Genomic DNA, 13,977 nt, shown 5'->3' on the forward strand with positions numbered 1-13,977 from the left:
CGGTTGGTAGGGTGGAAGTTATTCCCCTGGGCCTGCTGGCTCAGCCACCCTATGAGAATGTCAAACAATTGCACCTCCTCCCAAAAAATCTCAAAGCCAAGCGATCTTTTCTGCCTCCCCTCCCCCCCCAATTTTCTTCCATTCATTTACAGAGGCTTGTGGAGGCATTTCTGATTTTGCTGTATGTAATGGAACCAATATGATTGTAACTAATGCCTTATCTCGGTGGGGAGGGGTGTTATGTACTGAAGTTCTCACCCTAGCCACCAGGGGTATTGTGTATACAGTTTTCACTCAGGTCCACGTCTGATCTGAAGTCTAATGTCCATCCGATCCCATCCTTGTCGCCAGTATTAAGTAGTGGGTGGACATAGCAGACGACACAGAGATTTCTCCAAGTAGTTCTTTATAAGTAAACTGGAACTGAACTGAATTGAACAGCTCAGCTAGCCTGCTTTTATAGGCAGCTGGCTGTCAACATTGTAACAACAACAGCCCAGGGTTTCCCGCCTAAATTAACTGATGTGGACCTGAGTGAAAACTATATACACAATACCCCTGGTGGACAGGGTGAGAACATAACAGGTTGGTAGGGTGGAAGCTATTCCCCTGGGTCTGCTGCATAGCTGTCAACCTCCCCGTTTTTTGCGGGAAATTCCCTTATTCCAGCGCTGTTTCCCACTGCTTCCCGCTGCTATCCTGGATTGTTAGATATCCCATAGACTGTCCCCGGGACAGGTGAGGCTGCTGATCCCTTATTTTCAAATCTGAAAGTTGACAGCTATGGTCTGCTGGCTCAGCCACCGTATGAGAATGTTAAACAATTGCGCCTCCTCCCAAAAAATCTCAAAGCCAAGCAATATTTTCTGCCTCCCCCCCCCCCAATTTTCTTCCATTCATTTACAGAGGCTTGTGGAGGCATTTCTGTCAATCTCCTCTTCTCTGGCCAATCAGCTCTCTGCTTAGCCCAGCCAATACGAATCCAAAAGCATTGCTATAGTAAAAAGGTCCCTCTCAGTTGTTTAGGCTGGGTTGAGGAGCTCCTGCCTCCCACCTATTGATATGAGAACAATCTTCATTGATTAGGGAGGACTATGGTCTATGGTCCTAACCAGGGACGCAGGTGGTGCTGTGGGTTAAACCACAGAGCCTAGGACTTGCTGATCAGAAGGTCGGTGGTTCGAATCCCTGCGACGGGATGAGCTCCCGTTGCTCGGTCCCTGCTCCTGCCAACCTAGCAGTTCGAAAGCACGTCAAAGTGCAAGTAGATAAATAGGTACCGCTCCGGTGGGAAGGTTAACGGTGTTTCCGTGTGCTGCTCTGGTTCGGCAGAAGTGGCTTAGTCATGCTGGCTACATGACCCGGAAGCTGTACGCCGGCTCCCTCGGCCAGTAAAGTGAGATGAGCGCCGTAACCCCAGAGTCGGTCACGACTGGACCTAATGGTCAGGGGTCCCTTTACCTTTACCTTTATGGTCCTATCCAGAACCATACACAAGAACATATGAAGAGCCAGCTGGATCAGGCCAATGGCCCCTCAAGCCCAGTATCCTGTTCTCATAGCGGCCAGCCAAATGACTGAGGGAAGTCTGCAAGCAGAATCTGAGCACTCTGTCCAGCTGTGATTCCCAGTATTGCCTCTGGTAGTGGAAGCAGAACATGACCATCATGGCTGATAACTATTGATAGCCTTGTCCTGTTCAAAAATATAGGGCCCCCAATTGTACTGAGAGACCATAGAGGGTGGAAGTGGGGAGTGTGTGTTCCCATCTATTTAGGACTAAGGGGTGGTAGGATAAACATACCCCTCTGTGACTCGAAGGGTAACTTTGAAGTGTGCAGACTCCCAACACACTGTTTCAGCTGGAGGAGGTGATAGCATGGCAGAACTAGTATGCCTGTTCCCATACACATACATGTGTAATTTCCACATTAACCCTGAATAGAGATTTTGTGTCTTTAGATTCCAGCTTCCTCCAACCCCCTCAGAGCCATCTTCTCAGTCTTGTGTTGTCTACTCCTGCTAGCTGGACAGGATGGACTTAGAAAACAAAGAGACTTGATATTGTATGAATAAATCAGGATGGAAGTGCAAATTATGATAGGGTGATATGTTATGAAGTGTGCCCATTCAGTGAAGGCTGAAAATAAGCTGTAGAAAATACTGCTGATGCAAACACACCCTAATCAGGCATTTCAACTCTAATTACAACTAAAGGAGCTTATATCAATACCTCATTAAATTATTATTATTATTATTGTTTAATAAGATTTTGTTGAGATCTCATTAATGATCTCCCATGCAGCCCAGTGAAGAACAAAATTGCATATAAGATTTCTAGCTTTAAAAAAAACACTAGGCTGTAAAAGGCAGAGCATCCCATGATCTTACTAAAATGCTCAGAAAACACACACAATGGATTAATAATTGTTTGCAAAAGTTATTCAATGGATTTCAGGCACTAGAAGTGTTATCTATTCACCAACCATTTCTGGGCAAACAAAGACACAGTTGTTCTATATTATTTGCCCAGCTCTCATTTCTGGTATCGAACCAGTGTGGTTATCTGTTTCCCTCCGGGCTAGTTACTCTCTAACTGCAGAACTGACCTTGAAGTATAGAAGCAAATGGCAAAAGTTACGCAAAAGCTCGGAGGCAGACAGGGTGCGGCACTGCCTGAAAAACAAACATGCAACTGTTCTCTCAAAGCTGGCACATTTTGGGTACCTAATTCTCCTTGTCAGTCACAGTTTTGGAGCAAAACCTATTAAACTACGGGGTTTGGGTTTCAGGTTGAACATATATATGGGGAAACCATCCTGATTCTGTATCAAAAATGCTGAAACTCATCCAGATTAAATCTCTGAGTTTTGTTTAAATCCAGAACACCAATGGGAGTACATTACAGCCTCTCTAATAATAATTAGAACAATTCTAGTATATAGCTTGGCAGCACTAAGATGGCCAAAGAGGACAGGATTTCTGCAACTGTAATAGTCGTGAAAAAGATGGGATTTGAGCTGGCTTAGCTTGCATAGCATGGAGCATCCACGCTACTGTAATTCTACCTTCTACACAACTATTAAAGGTGCCTGCTCTGGCTGCTCTGACTGGCACAGGGTTGCCACCTTTGGTTGGGAAAAATAAAGGAAAGGTCGGGGGAGAAATCGGGGGGGATAAAAATTGCTTTACCCAGTGCATAAATGACTTCAAAGTAATCCATTACAACGGCACACATGGCTTACAGTACAAGAAAGAAAAAGTGGGCTAGGCATGCTCTGAGAGTACAGTGGTACCTCGGGTTATGAACTTAATTCGTTCCAGAGGTCCGTTCTTAACCCAAAACCGTTCTTAACCTGAGACGCGCTATCGCTAATGGGGCCTCCCATTGCTGCCGCCGCACAGCCGTGCAATTTTCGTTCTCATCCTGGGGCAAAGTTTGTAACCCGAGTTACTACTTCTGGGTTAGTGGAGTTTGTAACCTGAAGTGTTTGTAACCCAAGGTGTTTGTAACCTGAGGTACCACTGTATATGTAAAAGCACCGCCATCTTGGAAATGAAACTACAGTCATACCTCATGTTACGTCCGCTTCATGTTACGTTCTTTCAGGTTACATCCTGCGGCGACCTGGAAGTACCGGAAAGGGTTACTTCTGGGTTTTGCCGCCTGTGCATGCGCAGAAGCGCAAAATGACGCCACACACATGCGCAGAAGTAGCAAATTGCAACCCTCGCGTGCGCAGGTGCACCGCTGCAGGTTGCGCTCTTTTCATGTTGCAAACGGGCCTCCGGAACTGATCCCATTCACAACCAGAGGTACCACTGTACTACGTCCTACATAAATCTCATTTTCCAAAACAGATATCGTAAATACAATCAGAGAACAAGAATTTGAGCCAATTCACTACCACCTTTGCAAGGAAGGGCTTTTGGGGGCAAGTGCCTTCACATTTTAGCCGCTATGCTGTACCCAGTGATTTCTTTTTCTGCTGATCTCTCTCTTTGCCTGTCTGCCCTTCGTCCTCACTGCCCATGCAAACTTTCAACCAGACCGGACCAGACTGGATGAACCAGACCTGTGCAAAGTGTAAACCTCCCCTCTCTTGCTCTTTGACACCCACCCACCTCTGCCCCCACAAAAAACATCTCCCCCTCCCCCTCTCCACCGGAAGGACCAGGCCCATGCAAACCCTCTCTCTTGCTCTCTGCAACTCACCCTCTGCCTATGCAAAAACTCTCCCCTTTAAACTCCTCCCCCAGTCCCGTCCCACCCTCTGTCCGCACAGTTTTAAGAATGAAGAGGAAGATGAGCTTGAATACGCGAAGAAAGGCCAAACAGAACACAGTATATATACAAAGGAATCCTCTTTGTTCTGATGACCTCAAATGATGCTGGGCTGAAACCTTGCACTGAAAGATGGGTTTGGACACTCTGGTGACCTCTGGTTGACTTGAGTCCTTGATGGAACAGAGTGTTCTGGGCTATAATAATGCTCCCCAACTGGGTGTTCTCTGGATGTTGGATTCTCATCAGCCCCAGCCAGCATGGCCAATGGTCAGGGATGATGGGATTGGTAGTCCAACAACACCAGTGTGGGGAAGGCTGGGCTATGGAGTGGAATATACCACCACCCACAGTAGGATGGGAGAAAAAGACAATGAAGATATTTCTAGTGACATTGGGAAACTCCTGGTTACTTCATATCAAGTTTTTAAATTTTGGCAAAACACAACCAGTTGCTTCTTGGTCGTAAGAGAAATCATGTTTTAAGAAACAAAGGAACTCTATAAACATTAACTTTAGCCCAAGTGAACCAGCCTAATTTTCCTAAGGCTCTGCTTGCCAGACTCCCACCCCACCCCTGTTCCATCCAACTGGTCTTTGCCCTGTCACACTTATTGTAATTCAAACACCAACATAAAATACTTTAAAGCAAAGTTAATTAAACTGCCAGCCTTCAAAAGATGGATGAGTTTGCTGACATTCTTCGTTTAACTAGATGAAGGCTTTCTACACACACACATGCGCGTGCACACACACACACACACACACACACAAATATGACACACACACCCTTAAATCTACCCCCTGATTTCTGGGAATCTTTGAAAAATATTGCAGAGAAGCGAGCAACTTTTTTAGATGAGATAAAATGCTCAGGGTGGAAGTTAATGTAGGAGTGACTTCATAGTTTAACTGTGTGCTCCTTCAAGAAGTACTTCCTACAGTCCGACAGAATCTTCTAAAGTTCAGTTTCATTGAATGGTCCCAGGCTCTAGGATTATGAGGGAGAAAAATGTGTCCCTATTATTTTTCCTAACGTGGTGGTTAGAGATGAGCAGGGGCACTTGAGCACTGCAATTTACACAAGGCCTGTATAATAAGGTCCATGAATGTATTGCCATTAGTGGGCATGCATCAATTTACAAAACAGAAGGGAACTCTCAGGAAAAACAGGAAGCTGGTTTCTGAGAGCCCTCCAAGCTAAGTCCAGCTCAGGGGTGTTTACTCATCCCTACAATTCATTATGATGCTTTGTAATGTGGTTGTTTTCCAGCTAACGAGAAAGTGCCAATAATAATGCCATTGAAGTTCATATAGTGCAGATCAGACCTTAGCACTACAGAAACATGCCCTCCTATACATGGCAAATCAGTCTATAGATGGTATTCAACTAAGTTTTACTTATGGTAGACCCACTGAAATTAGTGAACATGACTAAGTTAGGTCCATTAGTTTGAATGCACATAAAAAGGTAAAGGGTAAAGGGACCCGTGACCATTAGGTCCAGTCGTGACTGGCTCTGGGCTTGCAGTGCTCATCTTGCTTTATTGGCCAAGGGAGCCGGTGTCCAGCTTCCAGGTCATGTGGCCAGCATGACTAAGCCGCTTCTGGTGAACCAGAGCAGTGCATGGAAACACTGTTTACCTTCCTGCTGGAGCGGTACCTATTTATCTACTTGCACTTTGATGTGCTTTCGAACTGCTAGGTTGGCAGGAGCAGTGACTGAGCAACGGGAGCTCACCCTGTCGCAGGGATTTGAACCGCCAACCTTCTGATCGGCAAGTCCTAGACTCTGTAAACAGGTGGTATGTTCAATGCACATTCCACCCTGTAAATTGAATGTCAATTTGGCATGACAGATTGAAGAAGCATCAAGGGTGGGTTCTGTGTTTACGATATAAACATCTGCTCCCCACCCCCCAATACATAGAATGTCTCCCTACCACATACCACCCATATAGGCCAGCAATAAAATAATAAAAAACCCACTCTGCTCCAACACCAGACCTGTGACTGCAGGCCTACATTAAGGCAGACACTGCCAACTTCTGGCCTGCAAACTTAAATTGGTATCCTGGCTCACACTCCAGCTCCTGAAGATCTTCCTGGGCCATGCCTCCTTCCTGAGGCCACATGCATCTCCCCACCTCATAATCAATCCCTGATATCCTGGCAAAGAAAGTCTCTTTTGCAGCTACAAATTACTGGAAATTACCAAAAGGTCTAGGGGATCTGGATAAGCAAGGAGCAGCGAAGTCAACAACAGGGGAGCACTTTAAATGTGTGTGTGTGTGTGTGTGTGTACACACACACCTGTGTATAATGTGTCTATGTGACCTCTCCCCTGCCAGCCCCTCATGAATATTGAAACGCAACCATTGGTGTTTAGCTGCATCCAGTAGCAGAGAGCAGGGCAGAACACAGTGAGTTATTGCTACCTGACTTTCCAATGAGAAAGTCCCTTCCAGTAACAGAGAGAGAGGAGCAAGGGAGAGAGAGGTAATTGTGTTGGGGGCACAGTGATGGAACCAATCCAATGCTTCTGTTGCTGCCCTTGCAGGGTGACAAATACTCTGACACCTGATGACCTGATTTAGCAATAAAGAAGGAGTATAAATATTGGCAATAAATTAATTATTGGTATATCCCTCTAGTAGACTCTTTTATAATATGCGTATTTTGCAGGTTCTACATTAATAAAACTAGCTCTGGTACTGAATATGAACCAAGTGCAAAGGTATTGATCATATCATTGTTAATTGCAAACATTCAGTAACAGGAGGAAGTGAGCACCTCATTTTCAAGAAAGGAAAAAAGGAAAGAAAACCTCATTACTTCAAGTGGATTACCTCCTGCCAAGCCCAAAAGATTACAAAAGATTGGTGGATTACAGCAAATAGGGGATTTGTGTTCTCAGCTAGGTCACTTCACTTCACCTAGAGAGAGAGAAATATCAATGTATTTGAATGTATAAACTTCTCAGCTCCAACTACCTGCCTCATGTTACAAAGCAGAGTTTACTGGTGGTGACTCCTACCTACTTCACTGCCTGACAACTCTTGTAAACTCCACTCTCCCTGGGGAAAGTTTGTTTGCACACCTGAAATAAACACCAGATTGTAGGATGGGAGGGGCAAAGGGGATCTGTGTTGTTTGTGTGGCCACTCACACTTGTCAAAAAAAAGAGAGCGAGAGGAAAGGCCAGTCACCAAAAGGAAGACACAGTTCAGAAGTGCTATTCTCTGATGAGCAGCGTCAGAGTCCCTGATGCATCATGTAAGAAAGAGATCCCCATGAAGAAAGTCTCCGTTGCTCCTGTTGATATGGCACAGCCACGTGAAACAAATCTACCGCAGGAAACACTGGCAAGGAAGCCAGCCATTGTCACGGCGCAGAGGGTGTCCCCTGCAAACAGCAGCTTGCTCGGCTTAAAAAAACACCTTTTTCTGCCAATATCTTCCACCCACTCCTTACCCACTTTTCCTTCAATTTTCTTTTATGCCCCCAGAGGAATGCAACTTTCCGAGAGTAGATGGGCAGGCCAGCTTTCAGCATGCAGTGCCTTTCGCCTGTTTCCTAACGTTTCCCCTTCAGCCTAGTCATTTCCAATAGTGCGGAGACTACAAGTTATTCTGCTTTTGCCCAGTTCCTCATTTACAACTTGAACATTAAAAGGCCCGTCTCATTCCCTTCTTTTTGCCATCTATCGTTTTCAGACTGACTAGGCTCGAGCCTGGCTAAATATCAGATTGCCCCCAGATGAACGAAGTACCTTCGTCCAGTGGTCCTTGGAGCTGTCCTATTCCCCACCCTCAGTCTGGATTTTAAATTGCAGTGTTATATATTGAACCTTCGCCAGGATATTCTGTTTGCTGTCGCCACTCTGCGAGCGTGGCGGCTAAATGGCCTCATGGCCCAAAAAAAGCTATTCTGAGAGTTTCTTAAACAAAGCCTTAATGATATATGGCTGCCAAAGTTAGCTATTTCACAGCTGTAACAGCACATTCTGGTCTGTGCGGCAGCCAAGCTGGCTTTGTTACTGTATTAAGTGAGTTGCGAGTGTTTGGAATGCTGCAGCACATAAGCAAGGAGCCATCGTGGGTGGCAGCTGCCTTGAAAGGAGAGCCGGCCGGACTCGATAAGGTGTTTGCATGTGTTGGAGGGCACGACACCCGCAGAGGCCCTGCTAGACTGCGGCGCATTCTTCTCCCTCCCTAGCTTTCGCTCTCCAGCCTCCTAATGTGTAGACCAGGAAACAGCCGCACCATCAAGATTCCCACCCCTAGATATACCTAATATATGGGGCTTGACCATGTAAATGGATTCTCTGTGCCCATACATTTGCAAAAAGACGGATATTGATACATTGGAAGGACCAAAAATATGGCCTCTTTCGATCAATGAAGAAATGACATGAATCCATGAACGGATCGCTTTCAGACAAAGATTGTGTTTGGACAAATTTAATGATATTTGGAATGTATTTACTGAAACTATAGTGGCCCATGAAACAATGTATATTTAAGGGAAACAGTAAGTTCATTATACAGTTCTGTAATCTTAAATATATTTCATTGTCTTATTGTTATTGTTGCTTTCCTCTGCCTTTTAAAATGTTTTATGATTTCCTTCAACTCATCATATTCTTAATAAATAAAAATAAATAAAGATTCCCACCCCTTTCCTCACAATTTCTCTCATATTATTTTCTCACAGATATTAAGGTTGCCAGGTTGCCCTGCTTTGCATGTGTGTCACTTTACAGAGGACAATCCTCTCTCTAAAGGCCTGACCAGTTCAAGTCTGCTTTAAGGAGAAACAGCTCTCAAATGCAAAAGAAAATGTGGGTCAGATCTACACCAAACACTGAGGGCATATTTAACACACATTTGAAGCACATTACTTCCCTCAAAGAGTCCTGTTTTCCCCTCGCAGAACTTCGATTTCCAGCAACCTAAATAAACCTACAGTTCATATGATTATTTTTTTTTGGGGGGGGGAGGGAGTTGTGTTCTGTAAACGTGCATTGAATGTGCTTTAAATGTACAATGTTTGGTCTGCCCATATACAGGTTTGCTTCTTTTTGCTTAACATGGAACTTGTTAAACCAGTATAATGATGTTTGAAGGCATTTGAACATTAGCAAAGGAGCAACAGAGACTTCAGGGTCCAGATTCCATGTCGGGTTCCCCTCCCCTGCCCCAGCACCAATTCCTCTGTTGCCATTCAACTGTTCAAACCCACTTTAGAGTTGTGCGGTGAGATCATGAATCAGAATGTGTGGACTCTTGATGAAGGAGTCACATGGCCTCTTTCCAATGCACCCAGCCAAAGGAAACTCAAGCCACCTCCCCTCGGTGAACATCACACAACCCCTAAAAATGGTCATGTGAATAATCATGTGAAGGTTATTTCAGATATTCAAAGCAGCTCCATGCTCCACAGAGGGATAGAGTTGCTAAGTTGAACTGACCCCATGATGACATCTGAGGTTTCCAGAATTGCTCTTTCAACTCAAGAAGCTGGTTCCTAATGCAATCTGGGAAGCTGGTGGACTTTTGTTTGTTTGTTTGTACAATGCTTTTTCAGGAGGGGAGGGAGGGGAACACGTCAGGAATTTCCGTAAGAATGCGTGTCAGTATGCATCTCAAAGATATGTACCTCATGCATTTTTAGAAACATAAACACTGTGGAAGATGGTGACTGAAACTTGGGAGGCAATGTAATTTTTTAAAGAAACCCTCCCTTCTTTACATCAGGACTTATGGATGGAAAAGTGCCTTCAAATATTCATTTAGATATCCCTATATTTCCCTTCATCGCATGGTCACAGGGCAGTGTACAACAGATTAAAACACATCCGTGCATATTTCTAAAACCAATTAAAACATCAATACAAAATAAACTCAGCACAAATAGAACAACAACAAAAATAGCCTATGATAGCAGTACAATACAAACTGAGCTCCATAAATTTGACCTCTAGAAGCCTGATGGTAGGTCTTCGATTTCATTTTAAAAGAGCCTAAGGCTGAGACATGACAAGATCTGAGTGAGGAGATTTTTGGACCAGCCACTGAGAAAGCCCAACTTCAAGTCCCCTCATTGCTCTCTCAGGTATTTGCAAAGTAAGGTAAAAGGTAAAGGACCCCTTGACGGTTAAGTCCAGTCAAAGTCTATTCATTGTTTGATCGCTTGATGTAGGTATTTTATAGGGGAAGAAGCAGAGAGGGGGCAGGAAAGTTGGTGTGGTGCGTAGACCATGTCAATCTTGCCATTCACTCCTGCCCTTTTACATCTTGATAAGCAGCAGGGACAACTGACCAACTGACCCTGCTGTCTGCTCAGGGTCATCTTTAGCATATGCCTCATCAGGGTGCAAAAATCCTCCCAGTGCCCCCAATTTGGGGAGGGGGCAGATCAAGGTTTTTGAGCTTTTAAGGTGGGGAACAGCAAAAACCGCTAACATGAAAAAATAAAAAGCAACAGTGATAACTCCGTCTTTGCGATCATGCGAAAATGAAAGATACCACTAGGGTATGGCGCCGGATACATTGATTCTGCAGCTCTTTGGCAAAAGAGAATGGAAATGACCGCAATCACCCAGGGGTCATGGTTAAGAGCTTTGGCAGCTTCAGTGGCTGGCGCCTCCCAGAATTCGGTGCCCAGGTGGACCATACCCCTTGCACCCCTGGGTAAAGACTGGTTGTCAGCCACATCTGTTGGGCCAATTGAGACAGGTCCAATAAATCCCATTATCCAACAACCTTTTAAAAAAACAACCTTTGTTTTAAAATGCATCACCTGCTTTTCTGCTCCAAGGCACCTTACGAAGTTGTTACTCACATTTGGTATCTGCTTTCACCTTTCAAGAAGAACTGATTTTTATATAAGATTGTCCCATGTTATATGAACCTGACTCAGCAAATTTGTCAGGAGACGAAGATGATTTTGCAAGTTACTGGGGAATATTAAAAGAAGGTACACAAGTGAGTTGAACTTCCGAGGAGGAAGAGAAGGAATGCATGCATTGCTCCCCCTGGGATAAAATGTAGAGTAATGAGCAAATTTCCTGCAGCTTGATACGTACAAGTTTTCTCAATGTTTGGGGGAAACTTGCTTATATTCCAATCTATCCTGACTGGAATATTGATACATGTATGCCGATGATATCATGCATAATATCTGATTGTTGTTTGATTTTGGCTGCCTTGAACCAGATCTTGCGTCAACCTGTGTTCAACTACAGAAGTCAATTCCTCTAAAAATATGGGGGACTGTGGCGGATCATTGACAGGATCACACTGGATGTGTACATCTCATTTAAAGTGGCTGTAAAAACAAACAAAAACTCAATAATGAAGAAGGAGGCTTTGTTGTTGCTGATGCTACTGGGGGCTGCCTGGTTGCTATTGTTTCACGGCAGGGTCTTTTCAGTGATAGCTCCTCATTTGTGGAATGCTCTCCCTGGTGAAGTGCACAGCAGTGGCGTAGCGTGGGGGGTGCAGGGGGGCCGGCCGCACCGGCCGCAACATCTGGGGGGGGGCGCGCTCGCACTCGCAGCTCTCTGCCCCTACCTGGCTCACTCACTCTCTCTCACTGCAGTGCTGGCTGTGCGAATCCGATCTGAGCCGCTGGGTTGCCGCCCACTGTGGAGGGGGTGGGTGCCAGGCGTGCGGTGCGGAGAGAGAGCGAGGGTCTATCTGGGGGAGGGACAGTGCAGCGGCCGCCCAGCGCAGCGCAGCGCTGAGCGCGGGAGAGAACCACACCAGACCAGACCAGGCAGCAGCAAGAAGAAGCTGGCAGCGGCGGCAGCTTAGGGGTTAGGGGGCGCAAATTACTTGCCTTGCCCCGGGTGCTGACAACCCACGCTACACCACTGGTGCACAGCATTATTCACTTACAGGAGGTATTTGAAAATGTTCCTCTTTGCCCAGGAATTTGATGGTTGGAAAACACTTTTCCTGACATCCCTGATATCACTGTTTGAGAGAACGTTTTAACCGTTTTAAAGAATGTTTAACTGTTATTTTAATTGTTCTTAGAATTCTTTTGAATAAAGTTTTTCTATTATTGATGTGGGGTGTTAGGGAAGGGGTGGAACCTCTGGTGGAGGACGCATTGTGATCCTTCTGGCATTTGTCTGCTTTTGGTCCCCACCCTGCACTCAACTCTCAATCTGTGGCTCCTAGAAGCTGTTAGCATGGAACAGCAGTCACACCCAGAGAAACGACTTTGACTGGCCAGCTAAACCAGGTGAGGGCAGCCGATGGGTCTCAAACCCTCTGTGAAGAAGTGTGTATCTGAAGAAGTGTGCCTGCACATGAAAGCTTATACCCAAAACAAACTTCGTTGGTCTCTAAGGTGCTACTGGGCAATTTTTAAATTTATTTCGACTGCGTCAGACCAACACGGCTACCTACCTCAATCTAAAACCCTCTCTGAGTTAGGGACTTCCCTTGCATGCAAATTTAGGCTCCAGTGGATTGAGTGGACAAGACCAATAATGGATCCAATGGTCAAGAAGGCAGTCGCTACACATTTAGTACAGGGAAATGAGGGGCAGGTGAGGCTCATCAACCTGGGTAGGTAGCCCATCTAGGAGAAGGAATGCTCTGACCCTAATTCTCTGCTGCCTTGCGGGATATCTTCAGGAGAGGAAAAGGCTAAGGAGTAATCTCTACACAAGTTCAGAGTAGAGTCCCTAAGACAGTTGGATGGCACCTTGTACATCTCCTTCTGGCAAGTCCTGCAGCCAAGCTGCTGCCAAATGTATTGCTCTGATTTCCTTTTGACCACATCAGCGAGGTCAAGAGGTCAGTGTTGTTTTCTGGGCAGCCCATACACATTGCCCAGGCTTGTACCCCAGGAAGTTCACTTTGGTGCTGTTAACGCAGCAGCTTGACTTCATCCCCAGAGGCACACTCCATTGTCTCTCGAGACAGACAGATGCCAATATGTGTTTGCTGCCTTGGGCTCCTTCGGAAGGAGGAGTGGGATATAAATTGAATAAATGGATAAGCCAAACTAATTTGCAGAGCACAAAGACTAGATGACTGTCTGTGTAAATGCACCCAGTCCATGAGTCATCTGAGCAGGCTAACTTGGAAATTCAGAAGGCTGCTTATTGTAGCAGGTCCAGTATTCATTGGCAGCAAATACGCAGGTGAAAGCAACAACTGAGCTGTGTTTTTAGGATCTTGGGCCTTGATGACCTGTTGGCGTACTTCCAAGGGCATTCCGCCCTTAAGCTGAAAGAACACCAAGACATGAAATGTTATTTTTGCCTGCTGCCATGCTTATAATTTATTATTATTATTATTTTGCAGAACATTCCACTCTGCTTTTTAGTAGCAGAGCAATATATGATGCCTACCACAGGGTCATTTTAAGTTCAGGCAAACCATGCTCTCCTTCCCACACGTTCGTGGGCCTGGGTGGTGTGACATGGTTCACAGGTCACTGGCGAATCTGTTAATTAAATCAAGAATGCTGTATTAACTTACCGAAGAACTACAGTTTCCCAAATTCCCTGTGAAGAGGGAATGATTGTTAAACTGTAGCTCTGGCATCAATCCCTGCTTTAAATGTGCTTTAAAACTATGGTGTGAATGTGGCCATATTCTAGTTGCAAACTTTGTTGTGTCTGCTCCATAAACAGGTTGCCTGGAAGGGATGAAAGTTAACACCTG

The sequence above is a fragment of the Podarcis vaucheri genome, assembly GCF_965113315.1.
Source record: "Podarcis vaucheri genome assembly, chromosome: 11".
Classification (NCBI taxonomy): Eukaryota; Metazoa; Chordata; class Lepidosauria; order Squamata; family Lacertidae; genus Podarcis; species Podarcis vaucheri.